The sequence below is a fragment of the Sapajus apella genome, unplaced genomic scaffold (assembly GCF_009761245.1).
Source record: "Sapajus apella isolate SASKATOON/1434 unplaced genomic scaffold, GSC_monkey_1.0 scaffold187, whole genome shotgun sequence".
NCBI lineage: Eukaryota > Metazoa > Chordata > Mammalia > Primates > Cebidae > Sapajus > Sapajus apella.
The window spans coordinates 38,395-51,766 of NW_022437127.1; the positions used below are offsets into that span (position 1 = coordinate 38,395).

Sequence of the window (13,372 nt, forward strand, 5' to 3'; positions counted from 1 at the left end):
GCTGAGGCAGGAGAATTGCTTGAACCCAGGAGGCGGAGGTTGCGGTGAGCCGAGATGGCGCCATTGCACTCCAGCCTGGGTAACAAGAGCGAAACTCCGTCTCAAAAAAAAAAAAAAAAAAAGGAAATCACCCTTCACATTGACCTCACAGAGCTGTGGCTCTATCTGTTCTCTGCCCAACACCCAAGACACACACCAGCCCTGGCCAACAAACATTCATATATTGTCTATGTCAACCAGAGCCACATTTATTCCCAAATCTCTTTCTAAAACACAAATCTGTCCTTTCTATTCTCAACTCTGAAATTTACAAAGGCCTCATATGCATCTCAGAGTCACAGATACTAAAACTCAACACACCGGGAAGTTCCCTGTCAGCATCATGTACCAACCTCTGCCTCAACACTCAGTGATCAGCCCCAAGCCAGCATCTCCCAGAGAGCAGTGGATGGTTCTAGGTGTTTCAACAGACACTAAAACCTGCCTCTACCCCTGCCTAGACACACGCTCACTGCTATGCATCCTGCTGCTCACATCAGATCTTGATATCATCTTTAGATAAACACTCCCAATCTCCCAACACAAACATTTATTTCCAAAGAATTATAGTATTTAAATGTACCGGACTCTCTACAGATTCACTGCCACTTTATCACTGCACTGGTCCATCCATCACCTCCATTAACATAAGCAGATCAAAAACTGGCCTCTCTACAGCCAGTCTTGTCTATTCCAACCCATTTGCCACACTGCGTCTTGAGTGACCTTTCCACAGTGTCAATCTGTGGACATACCTGTAGCCTAAAATCACATCCACCAACATAGTAGCCAAGCAACAGCAAGCCCCTTTCCTTTGGTCATTAGAGTCCTAGACACCAAGGGAATGTTGGGGAAAGAATTGCCGTGGATCGACTCTCAGAGGCAGTGGGTTCTGGACTTGTGCTGGCTTTGAGACACGGACACTGGAAAAGCTCAGGTACCTGGCAATGCTTGGAGATTAGGAAGTAAGGATGAAAACAAGTCACTGCACTATATAATATGACGGTAATCACTTACACAAAAATTTTAAAGATAAGAAATGTTTGAAGATTTATTATTTTATTATGCCTTTATAGTTGGAGAGTAAAGAAGAAAATACCAAAGCTCTTTGTCTAAACAAAATGGTGCAGAAAGATTAACATATATCATAACCTATGATAACCAGTCAGCATAAACAGTATTCAGAAAGGAATGGTTATATTCCCTAAGAGTTACATTCTGAAGTCATGCTTTTTGCCTTAGGGTCCATTATTATAGCCACCTTTTTGTTAATGTTTTCAATCAAGCTCCTTTTCTCACCTTTATTTCCAACCTTCCTCTCACTTTCTAGTTTAGATACAACTCCTAAATACAGCATATAGTTAATTTTAAAATCCAGTCTAGCAATATCTTGGGGGATTTTTTACTGGATAACTTGGTCCACTAACATTTAATGTAATTGCTGATATATATTAATTTTAAATCTACCATCTTTTTTTTTTTCTATTTGTTCTCTTTCAATTTCTTTTCTTGTCTATTTTGGAATGGTAATTTTTAACTATTTTTTTTGTCTTTATAAAAATGTGTTTTATTATTTTAAAACAAGTCTATAAAAGTAGAAATCACAAAAATACAGATTACTCTGACATGTTGGCAAAATAGCTTATGGCTGGACTTGAGTTTGGAAGCTCTCTATGTTTGAGGGCATCCGGATGTTAGAGTCCGACGGAATCCTAACCCCAGCTCTTGCCACTAATCTGTAAACAATAATTTCAAGTAGTGTGTAGCACTGTTTACTAAGAAATGTAAGCATAATCATTTCCTGTGGAACCCAACTTTAAAATCTTCCTTCGGTCTAAGCAGATAAAGGCACTTCATACTGTTTCTAACGTTAACAATTTTTGATTAAAAAAACAGTTAATACAGATGATGGGTTTTGGCTTTCTTGGCATTACATATGAAGAAGTCATCAATTTAAACTAGTTTTTTGTGATTTTTAAGAAGTAGAATTTAATCTTTTCGCTTTTGTGTACCAGTTTTTTAAAAAGTCACTGATGGTATGAAAAGGTCCCACATCCAGATTTTAACTCTTTTGCAGGTATAAGTAGCGCATACTACTGAAACTGCATGAAACACATACCTGCTTCTATTGTATATTTCTGATTGAAGGGAGTGCAGTTCCTCTTAGGGAACTTTAGGTCCGATACCCTTATAAATAGATAGTTTCAAACAATTATTGGTGAGAGATCATTTTTTTAAAAAGGCAATTTAAAATACTTGATTCTAGAATAATATAAAAGTAACCTTCAGAACCTCAGTGCTAAAGGAAAACAGCAGGCAACTTCAGAGTTCTGCCATCCAAATGTTCTAGAATGGAGATTAGATTAATAGCAGCTTTCTAAAACAAAGCAAGTCATTTTAAAATATAAAGGACCTGGAGGCGTGGGGGGTGGGCGGGGCGGATGTGGAGCCCTCCTCCGGCTGCAGGAGCCGGGGGGCTGAGTGCAGCGGGGCAGGCTCGGCCGGCAGGAAGAGCCGAACTGAGAGCCCGACGCCTGGTGCTCAAGACTTTCTCCGAGCTATGAAACTCACGTAGTCGGCCGGGCGCAGTGGCTCAAGCCTGTAATCCCAGCACTTTGGGAGGCCGAGGCGGGTGGATCACGAGGTCAAGAGATCAAGACCATCCTGGTCAACATGGTGAAACCCCGTCTCTACTAAAAATACAAAAAATTAGCTGGGCATGGTGGCGCGTGCCTGTAGTCCCAGCTACTCAGGAGGCTGAGGCAGGAGAATTGCCTGAACCCAGGAGGCGGAGGCTGCGGTGAGCCGAGATCACGCCATTGCACTCCAGCCTGGGTAACAAGAGCGAAACTCCGTCTCAAAAAAAAAAAAAAGAAAAAGAAACTCACGTAGTCAAGCAACATGATGCTTCTCGTGCAGGGCGTGTGATGAGGAGGCAAGCTTGGCTTTCCAGTGCTGGGAACCTGAGGAATTGCCGAGGACCTAGAGCCCAGCCCTGACCGCTAGAGAGCCCAAAACGCAATGAACAAATTGAATTTCCGCAACAACAGAGTCATGCAAGACCGCCACAGCGTGTGCATTTTCCTTCCCGAGAATAAATCTCCGAACATCATCATAAATGTTAAGATTCTGTGTCACCGAGGTGGGTGGATCACCTGAGGTCAGGAGTTCAAGACCAGCCTGGCCATCATGGTGAAACCCTATCTTATTAAAAAAAAAAAAAAAAAAAAAAGATTCTGTGTCACCAGTTGCTGGTCCAGCTTTGTGACCTGCTCCAGCTAAAGGACTGCCACCTCTTTGGACTTAGTTTTATACAAAATAATGAACATGTTTATATGGGGTTGTCACAAAAGCTTTGCAAATATTGTCCAAAGCCGGGCGCGGTGGCTCACGCCTGTAATCCTAGCACTTTGGGAGGCTGAGGCGGGCGGATCACCGGAGGTCAGGAGTTCAAGACCAGCCTGAATAATATGGTGAAACCCCGTCTTTAAAAAAGAAAAAATAATAAATAAATAAATATTGTCCAAAAGAATGGAAGAAAGAGGCCAGCAAGGGTATCGACCAATTTGGGCCTCCTATGATAATCCACTTCCGTGTGCAGTACTATGTGGAAAATGGCAGACTGATCAGTGACAGAGCAGCAAGATACTATTATCACCGGCACCTGAGAGAACAGGTTCTTCATTCTTAGTGTGTGCTCCGAGAGGAGGCCTACTTCCTCCTACTGGCAGCCTTTGCTCTGCAGGCTGATCTTGGGAAATTAAAAATGAATCAGCACTACGGAAAATACTTCGAGCCAGAGGCTTACTTCCCATCTTGGGTTGTGTCCGAGAGGGGGAAGGACTACATCCTGAAGCACGTTCTAAACATGCACAAGGATCAGTTTGCACTGACAGCTTCCGAAGCTCATCTTAAATATATCAAAGAGGCTGTCCGACTGGATGACACACTGTTCATTACTACAGATTGTATAAGGATAAAAGGAAAACTGAAGCATCGCTGACTTTTGGATCAACCATGCGAGGAATACAGATTTTTCAGAATTTAGATGAAGAGAAACAATTACTTTATGATTTCCCCTGGACAAATGTTGGAAAGTTGGTGTTTGTGGGTAAGAAATTTGAGATTTTGCCAGATGGCTTGCCTTCAACCCGGAAGCTCATATAGTACACAGGGTGGCCCATGAGCTCCAGACACCTCCTGCAACTTCTGAGCAACATGAATCTGCAGCCTGTCCTGCACCGTATCCGGGAGCTGGAGGAAAACAAAGAGAAGAAGCAGTACCGGAAATCTTACATTAGTGACAACCTGGACCTCGACGTGGACCAGCTGGAAAAGCCATCTCGGGCCAGCAGGAGCAGGGCAGGCAGCATGAAACACAAGCGCCTGTCGTCATTCCACCGCCAGCCACAGCAGTTCCCACACCTTGGGCATTAAGGCAGACACCAGGCCCCGGGACATGGGGCCAGAAGGCAGCTGCCCCAGCAGTGCCATCCACCGCAAGCTGAAAACCGGCAGCTCCCTGACCAGCCATTGCAGCTCCCACACCTCAGGAGTGGAGAGCGGCGGCAAAGACCGACTGGAAAAGGACTTGCAGGACGATGAAATAGAGATGTTGGTTGATGACCCCTGGGACCTGGAGCAGATGAATGAAGAGTCTCTGGAAGTTAGCCCAGGCATGTGCATCTACATCGCAGAGGACATGCTCATGTCGCAGAAGCTGAACGGACACTCCGGGTTGATTATGAAAGAAATTGGTTCTTCCACCTCGAGCTCTTCAGAAACAGTTGTTAAGCTTCATGGCCAGAGTACTGATTCTCTTCCACAGACTGTATGTCGGAAACCAAAGACCTCCACAGATCGACACAGCTTGAGCCTTAATGGCATCAGACTTTATCAGAAAGACTTCCTGTGCATTGCAGGTCTGTGTCAGGACACTGCTCAGAGTTACACCTTTGGATGTGGTCATGAACTGGACGAGGAAGGCCTCTATTGCAAAAGTTACTTGGCTCAGCAGTGCATCAACATCCAAGATGCTTTTCCAATAAAAAGAACCAGCAAATACTTTTCTCTGGATCTCACTCATGATGAAGTTCCAGGGTCTGTTGTATAAAGTCCATCTGTGTACAGCTGTACAGGCAGCTTACTGTTTGCTAGAGGATGTGAAAATCATGGGTTCTTTACATATTACTTGTGCCATGTCTTCTTCGCCCTAAGCATAGCTCTTTCTTTATGATATTTGTGATGATGGAAACAAAAGCCTTGAAACAATTGTACTTTAAGTATTACACAGAAGTAGAGGAGCTACAGAAAATGTACTGCAAGAGAAGTGCCCAGAAGCCCATTGCTCCTTTGGAAGGAAGTGCACTTTACTGATTGCAATGCCTTCGGAATATTGGAGTGTGGTGTGTTTGCTCATCTGATGCTTTTTAGTTCAGCTACATGTAAATCACATTTTTTATCATGTAAAAGATGTTAGATTTATTTGCTTGCTTGTAAATTTTTTACCACTCCCTTATAAAACACTCATGGTTTGGGAGAGGAAAGAGAGAAGATTCTCTCTTCTTTTAACAGAGAGACGGTTGCTCTGTACAGCCATTGCTTCCTCCCTGAGGCTGTCCCAAAGTGAACACTGATGAAGTGGTCAAAATCATGAGGTTGTAGCAAGCCAAAGATACGTACATGATGGAAGCACCTGTGCAGAGACAAGACATGAATTAAGCAATAACCAGAAAACCGGAAGTGCATATGCTGTGATGCCTGTGACTCCTCCACCCCGCTCAGTGCCATGTCCTCTTCTGTGATCTTCGAGAAGGCTCCAGGATTCAGTTGAGTTCCTCATCCAAGTAACAAGAATTATGTTCATGTCGTAATGCATTTTGTGGAGTTTACAAAACCCGTGTCTGTTAAAACCACGGAAAATGTCTTAGAAAACATTGGTGCTTGGTGATGCTTTGTTTAATTATCAAGAAAAAATCATGGCAATGCTACTTTCTGCTTAACCAAAATATTCCATGTATATATTATACATATATAAATACATGGGATTGTGTATATTTATATGTGTTTAAAGCTTACTATGTCTTCATTTTGGCTTCCATGACTATCTTTTATATGTGGAATTACTTAAGATTGAGAATATGTCACTGAATGAATGATACCTGCAGACAATCAGTTGATATACATAGAGTTAAAAATGACGGTTTCCTCTTGTGCCTTTGGCCATGATTCTCAACACTGATTGTATAATAGAATTTGGTGTGGGGAGCTTTTAAAAAATAATGACTGAGTCTCCCACCAGTCTGATTACATCATTCTCTTGTGGTGGGACCCAGGTAGAATTGCCTTTTTTTTTTTTTAAGTTCTCCAGATGGAGCTAATATGCAACAGAGTTGAAAACCACTGATCCCGGGTATGTCTTTTGTTAATTTTGAAGTAAAGGTGTACAGAAGATGTAGTGTATGAGAAAGGGCCATTTTTAAGACAGTTACCTGCTATGCTGCTGTAACAATAATACGTAAGGAACCAAGTCAGGGGAGTGAATTTATCAATCTTTTGATGTACAGTAAAAACATTGCTCATACTTCAGGAGAGAACTTCATAGCACAATGTCTTTCTATAAGATATTTTTAATGATTTAGTACTTTACAACATTTGTTTACCATATTTTGATACACCACTTTTTTCTATCTGCCAGGTTTTATTTTTTAAAACTATATATTATTTTCTAAAGAAACAATCATATTTTTATACAAAGTTACGTTTTCAGGTAACAAAGAAGTAGATTTAGGGTACAGCGGAACATAAGCAGTGTTACCCGTGGCTAGGAGTCAGTATGACCCAACCAATGGTGAGCAGGAGCCTGCCTGCCTGTGCTGCCCGCCCTCCTGTGCTGGGTCCCGGAGGTGTATGCAAAATCGCCTTGTCACATTAGGTTCACCTGACACTTTAAAAGGAAAAAAAGTAGCCGGGTGCGGTGGCTCACGCCTGTAATCCCAGCACTTTGGGAGGCCGAGGCGGGTGGATCACGAGGTCAAGAGATCGAGACCATCCTGGTCAACATAGTGAAACCCCGTCTCTACTAAAAATACAAAAAATTAGCTGGGCATGGTGGCTCGTGCCTGTAATCCCAGCTACTCAGGAGGCTGAGGCAGGAGAATTGCCTGAACCCAGGAGGCGGAGGCTGCGGTGAGCCGAGATCGCGCCATTGCACTCCAGCCTGGGTAACAAGAGCGAAACTCCGTCTCAAAAAAAAAAAATAATAAAAATAAAAATAAAAGGAAAAAAAGTTGTATCAAGTTCTGTGGTCACAAAACTATTTTGCTTTTATCAAATGCTTTAATAGAACCAAAGTTGCAGATGTTGAAGTGTATGGAAGTATCTCAGTCTGCATAAAAGGATTAAAGTATGAAAGGATCATTTAATGACTATTTTACTTAGAAGTCATTCAGTAATCCACCATTTCTTATGGATGATGCTTAAGCCTGATGAGGATTGTACTCTAAGGAGCCCAGATCATAATGCAGTGCATTTCCTTAGCCCTTAGAGTTTCTTGCAAACCTTAAAAAAAAAAAAAAAAAAAGGAGGCTGAGGCAGGAGAATTGCCTGAACCCGGGGGGCGGAGGTTGCGGTGAGCCGAGATCGCGCCATTGCACTCCAGTCTGGGTAACAAGAGCGAAACTCCATCTCAAAAAAAAAAAAAAAAGACATATTTAAGAACGAAAGGTAAAGGAAAAACATATTTAATTACTGTAAACAGGTACTGCTTTATACTTTATTTTCTCTCTACTTCAACCAAAGTCAGATCTTTAAGGTTTTGCTGGCATTATTGGTGATTTTGCACATGCTCTTTCTAATTCGATTTATAAATAGTCCTGTGGGTTTTCAAAAATGAATCATGCTAAGAGCACTTTTGCTTTTTGATCCACTGTTTGCAGCAGAATTATATATATGTATATTAAAAATCCACTTTGAATAATCCATATTTTGTATTTGGAAATTGTTTTTAAAAATAAAAAGGAAAAGAAAAATATGAAGCTGTTATTTATTCTGCATTTCTGACATATCTATTGCTAGTCAGTCTACCCATTTGGTATATATTGCCTCTGCACACCTACATTTGTATTTGTAACAATGAGCTTTATATCTACATAAACTGCAAATAATCCTTTCTGTTTTTTTCTTTTTTTTGAGACGGAGTTTCGCTCTTGTTACCCAGGCTGGAGTGCAATGGCGCGATCTCGGCTCACCACAACCCCCGCCTCCTGGGTTCAGGCAATTCTCCTGCCCCAGCCTCCTGAGTAGCTGGGATTACAGGCACGAGCCACCATGCCCAGCTAATTTTTTTGTAGTTTTAGTAGAGACGGGGTTTCACCATGTTGACCAGGATGGTCTTGATCTCTTGACCTCGTGATCCACCCACCTCAGCCTCCCAAAGTGCTGGGATTACAGGCTTGAGCCACCGCGCCCGGCCCAAATAATCCTTTCTGTAAAAGGATCATCATATCAAGATGATACCAAAAGTATGTAAAAAAAAAAAAAACTGCATTATTTTGTAATTATTTCTTATAGATGTTTCATGGTAAGATTAGTAGTCAATAAAGTTACTTTTTTGCCTTTAAAAAAAAAATCTAAAGGACCCATGCTTACATAATTTGATTATCAAGTTAGACAACAACAATTATATTTCTCATCTAATTTAGAATTCTGGAAACACAGTGATTTAATGAACATTACAAGATCCTTCAAATTAACCTGTCATAGAAGGCTGTCTCCTGGGCCTTCAAATCCTACACCAATTCTAGACCTCTGGTTTTTGTAATGTTTGGTCTTTTGTAAGTTTTAAGGTGAATTACATGTGGCTACTAATTTCTATTAACCTAATTTCAAATCTAAAGGCAAAATTTAAATGTATTTTTTCTTTCCTATTACCAGAAAAGATGGCCTCATATGCTACTATCCTATGATTCCCTTTTTGTTCAGCTCATAATACAAATATCTTATTGTTCTTCTAAGCTGTTTTTTTTGTTTGTTTGCTTGTTTTGTTACTTTGAGACGGAGTTTCGCTCTTGTTACCCAGCCTGGAGTGCAACGGCACGATCTCTGCTCACCGCAACCTCCACCTTCTGGGTTCAAGCAATTCTCCAGCCTCAGCCTCCTGAGTAGCTGGGACTACAGGCATGCACCACCATGCCCAGCTTTTTTTTTTATTATTATTTTTAGTAAAGACGGGGTTTCACCATGTTGACCAGGATGGTCTTGATCTCTTAACCTCGTGATCCACATGCCCGGCCTCCCAAAGTGCTGGGATTACAGGTGTGAGCCACCGGGCCCAACCTCTTCTAAGCTGTCTTATAAAGCAATACTATAAAATTAAATAGATAAAAGTTACATAGGCTATCAAGATTGTTTGCTGGTGGTAATTTTTAAGCTTGATTCTGAATAGACTTAATAAGAAGGGCACCTGGAAAAGGTGGCTCACATTTTGCTCTTTAAGGTACCTTGAAATTATAGGCTTACTCTCCCAAAATTTCAAAAGGCCTACAACTTTGGCTGTTAAGAGCAAAGTAGTGGTAAAAGCTTTTAGGATCATTTCAAAAAGCAAGATTTCATAGTTTTCCCTCTCAAATGGCTCCCTGATATACTTGCAGATAGAAGGCAAAGGGAAAACCAGGAAAAAATAGATAAGTACTCCATCCATTGGGCTTCCTGCCTACTTTCCCTGTTCTAAAGAAGACACACCATCTTGCATCTGTAGATGGGGAAGCGCTTCCTTTAACAGTTGAAGGGTACCGTCTGGCGCAATTCCAAAAACTTGTAGTGTTTGTAGTGTGGGAATTTCTCCAAGTTCAACTAAAGTTTCAGGTATCATAGCACCGACTGAGAGATAGGTATCGGAGGTGGCTGAGCTGGAAAAATTCCGGAAAGCAGTCATTTAAGTCTAGGTGGCCAAGATTGGGGCATCTTCTAACTACAGTAGAGAGATCTGATTTCTGGAGATTCTTTCTGTGGCCGCTGAGATTCCGCTGGGTGACAATCTTTGACACACGCGCAGCAGCCACCTGCACGTGCTTCTCAGTGAAATCAAAACACCAGGAGAGGTTCAGCTCATCCCGTCTGGAACAGCCGCTTAGCAGGTCTGCAGGGCAAATTCAGAGAATCCAGAACACCCACAAAGGTTAAGTCGCACTAAATTTGAGTTTTGTGCGAGACGATTGGCAATGGGATCCGACAGCCGCAGGCCTTCCGGGCTTGGATTCTGCAACTTGGAACACCGAGACAGAATGCCCTGAGGGTGGACATTTCAGTAACTGGGATCGCCGGGTCCATGTGCTGCACATGAAAAGGGCTGAAATGTTCAGCCAATGGCTGGTCCATAAACGGTCCTGGGCAGCGGAAGGCAATCGCCGCTTGAGACAGCACTGACCAATCACATTTGGGTGCAGATTTTTACCTGTGAGGTCTAAGGTTTGCCATAGAGACTCGTCAAACGCTAGGAGATACCACCTCTTACAAACACCAGAGACCCTGAGCAGCTCAGGGAGGCACAGACAGGAGAAGATCCCCAAAAGCAGCTCATCCGGAAGGGAGTCCCATGAAACACCTGGAAAGCTCTCTCGATTTAGCTTAGGCCTGCGGGTAATCACGAAGCCTTTGCTCTTCAGCGGTTTCCTTGGGGGGCTGTGCGGAAGGCCCAGGTTTGAGAGCAGTTCCTGGGGGATGTTCTCACTGTCGGGCTCCTCTTTCTCCAGGGCGGAGACCCCCCTGCCGAGAGCAGTTCAGAAGCCCTGCGAGAATCCCACCCCCACGTGAAGCTAGCGGCAACGTTGCTACTCAGGTCTGGAATCTCCTGGAGGTGCTTCCTGTGCATAGCGTCCGCAGGTTCGGGAGCTTAAAATACGTGCATTTTTAACAGCACCTGGAAAAAAAAAAAATGTGCATTAATTGCAGAGCTGCCGTATTCGGATTCCGGCTTTGGCGTGCAGCGGCGCAGTGGGTGCTGCTCGGGCCCCCCTTTTAACTATTATAGCATTATATTTTTTACTTTTTTATATACTTTGCTTCACTTTTTTCCTTCTATATTTCTTATTGTATTTAAGTTGCTTCTATTCTTTTGTGATTACTTTAAAAATTGCAGTCTTAATCTTTAATTTGTTAAACATAGTGATAATTGATACCCTTATCCTCATCCTGGACAGTATATGAATGTTGGAATACTTTTAGTTCATTTAGTCTCACTCTATATTATATACTTTTATCATTTATTAAGTCTAAGTATTAATATTCTTAAGCCCCAGAAGACTAGACATATGTTTTGTATAGTTACTTTAGATTTAGCAACATATGTGCTGGTGTCTGGCTCTTCCTATGGCTCTGAATTTTTATATGTAATCATGGTGCTTCTGCCTGAGAAACATCTTATAGAATTTCCTTTTGTGTTGGTCTGCTTCTGAAAAACTCTTTCAGCTCTTCTTCTCTGAAAGTGTCTCCATTTTGCTTTAATTATTGGAAATTAATTTTACCAAGTATGTAATTCTTGGAGGCAGTTATTTTCTTTCCACATACTTGGATTTGATTATCGCTTTTCAGAAGGCAGCCAGTTGTCTAACTTTTGCTTATTTGAATATAATCTTCCTTTTTTTCTTCTGAGTGTTTTTTGTCTTTGTTTATTTTCTGCAGTTTTACTATTCTGTCTTTAGCTATGGATTTCTCTTTATTTATCGTGTTCCACTGGCTGGCCTTCTATAATCTGTTGACTTTTTAGTTCCATTTTGTCTGGAAAGCTCTCAAATATTATCTCTTCAATATTAATACTTAGACCTAATAAATGATAACAGACTTTATTGCCTTTATTTTCTTTCTCTTCAACTTTTGAGCCTCTAACTGAAACTAATATAGACTGTCTCACTCTGTTATATTTTTGTGTTTGTGTATTAAATATGATTTTTCTCCCTGTTATATATTCTGCATTTTTTTCTTCTTCCCCATCTCCCACTTTACTAGTTCTCCTTTCAGCTGTGACTGTTCTGTTAAACTCTTCCATTGAACCCTTAATTTTGTTTAATTTTTTTTTCAGAATTTCTATTTGCCTCTCTCTAAATCTATTGTCATTTTTTTGTTATTCTCAATTTGTGTGTAAATTGTTAACAAAACCCTTTTCTCCTTCTGCATGATAATTTGACGTTTAATTAACTTTCTAGCTCTGTCCACCTAGAGCCTCCTAATGACAAATGTTAACCATGTTACTAAGCAATACTGCATATCATAAAAAAGACTCCTGACTGATGGGCTACACTTGAACTGGGCAAACTAAGTACCTGGAAGAAGCTGGACTTTGAGCTTCTCTGAATGCAGTGGGCCTATAACTTGCATACACCTTGCATGGGATTGGAAACTACTCTGTTAAGTTCTTACAAGAGTTAAAGGCTCCAGGACGGTGCCACATGCACCTCGGCTGTCCCCAGGTAGACAGTGAGGGGTGGAGAGCCAACAGACTATCTCCTGCATACTGTGTGGACTGCTGCTGCAGAGACTGCTCCTACAGAAATATCGTGTCTGATGCTGCCCTGCTAGCAAGCTATAGTTCTAATCCTATGTCTTTCTGATTAGAGGGGTGCCAGGTATGGCCTCTGAGAGTCTTGTGAACCTGAATGTTAAGTTGAAGCTAAGAAAACATCCGAGTGGGCAAAACTCTTCCATATTTTTGTTTCGTGAATAACATAGGCATCATTGTTTTGCATTCTTTCTAATATAGCTAATATTTGGGGGCTTGGTTTCAACTGCCTGATGTGTCTGCTGGTTTTCACACCTCATTTAGTTTCTTTGTGTTCATTATTATTTTTGAGTATGTACCACATCTTGTTATTTGGAAAAATATCTGAATAATTTGAGATCTACAATGAAAGCTTTCTTATCTCGTACCTGGGGGCATTTCCAGCCCAGAGCCACCTTTAACCAGGTAAAAGGTTGTGAAAGTTGCTCTGAACTTTCTATAATCCTAAGATTATAGAAATTTATGATCCTACCTTATTGTAGGAATATTCTCCAACTTCAGCAGATTCTGGTATTCCATTTCTGTCCCATTAGTCGCAGACGGCTGTCAAAACCTATATGCAAGTCAGAAAATGCCCTTTGCCAGAAAATTGTTTCTCTGCTCGGTTACAGCTCTAGGTTCCAGTTTTTCCTTTACTGCAGGCCTCAGAATTCTTCAGTGATAATCATCATCTTGATGTTTTTAAGAATTTTTTTTTCCTATAGCTTACCTAGACAGCTTAGTCGCTGTTATCAGAAATGTATCAACTTTTTTTTTTTTTTTTTTTTTTTTTTTTTTTTG

General features: G+C 41.4%; 1 long non-coding RNA gene and 2 pseudogenes across 1 annotated transcript; 2 read left to right on the forward strand and 1 right to left on the reverse strand.

The window, feature by feature from the left end:
* Nucleotides 1-1,609: 1,609 nt before the first annotated feature.
* LOC116543368 lies at nt 1,610-10,983 on the reverse strand (annotated as a pseudogene).
* Nucleotides 3,061-5,152, forward strand: LOC116543369 (annotated as a pseudogene).
* Nucleotides 6,930-7,621, forward strand: LOC116543370. Its single transcript, XR_004265556.1, has 2 exons — nt 6,930-7,002; nt 7,329-7,621. It is a non-coding gene; the product is annotated as an uncharacterized LOC116543370 (long non-coding RNA).
* Nucleotides 10,984-13,372: the final 2,389 nt, after the last annotated feature.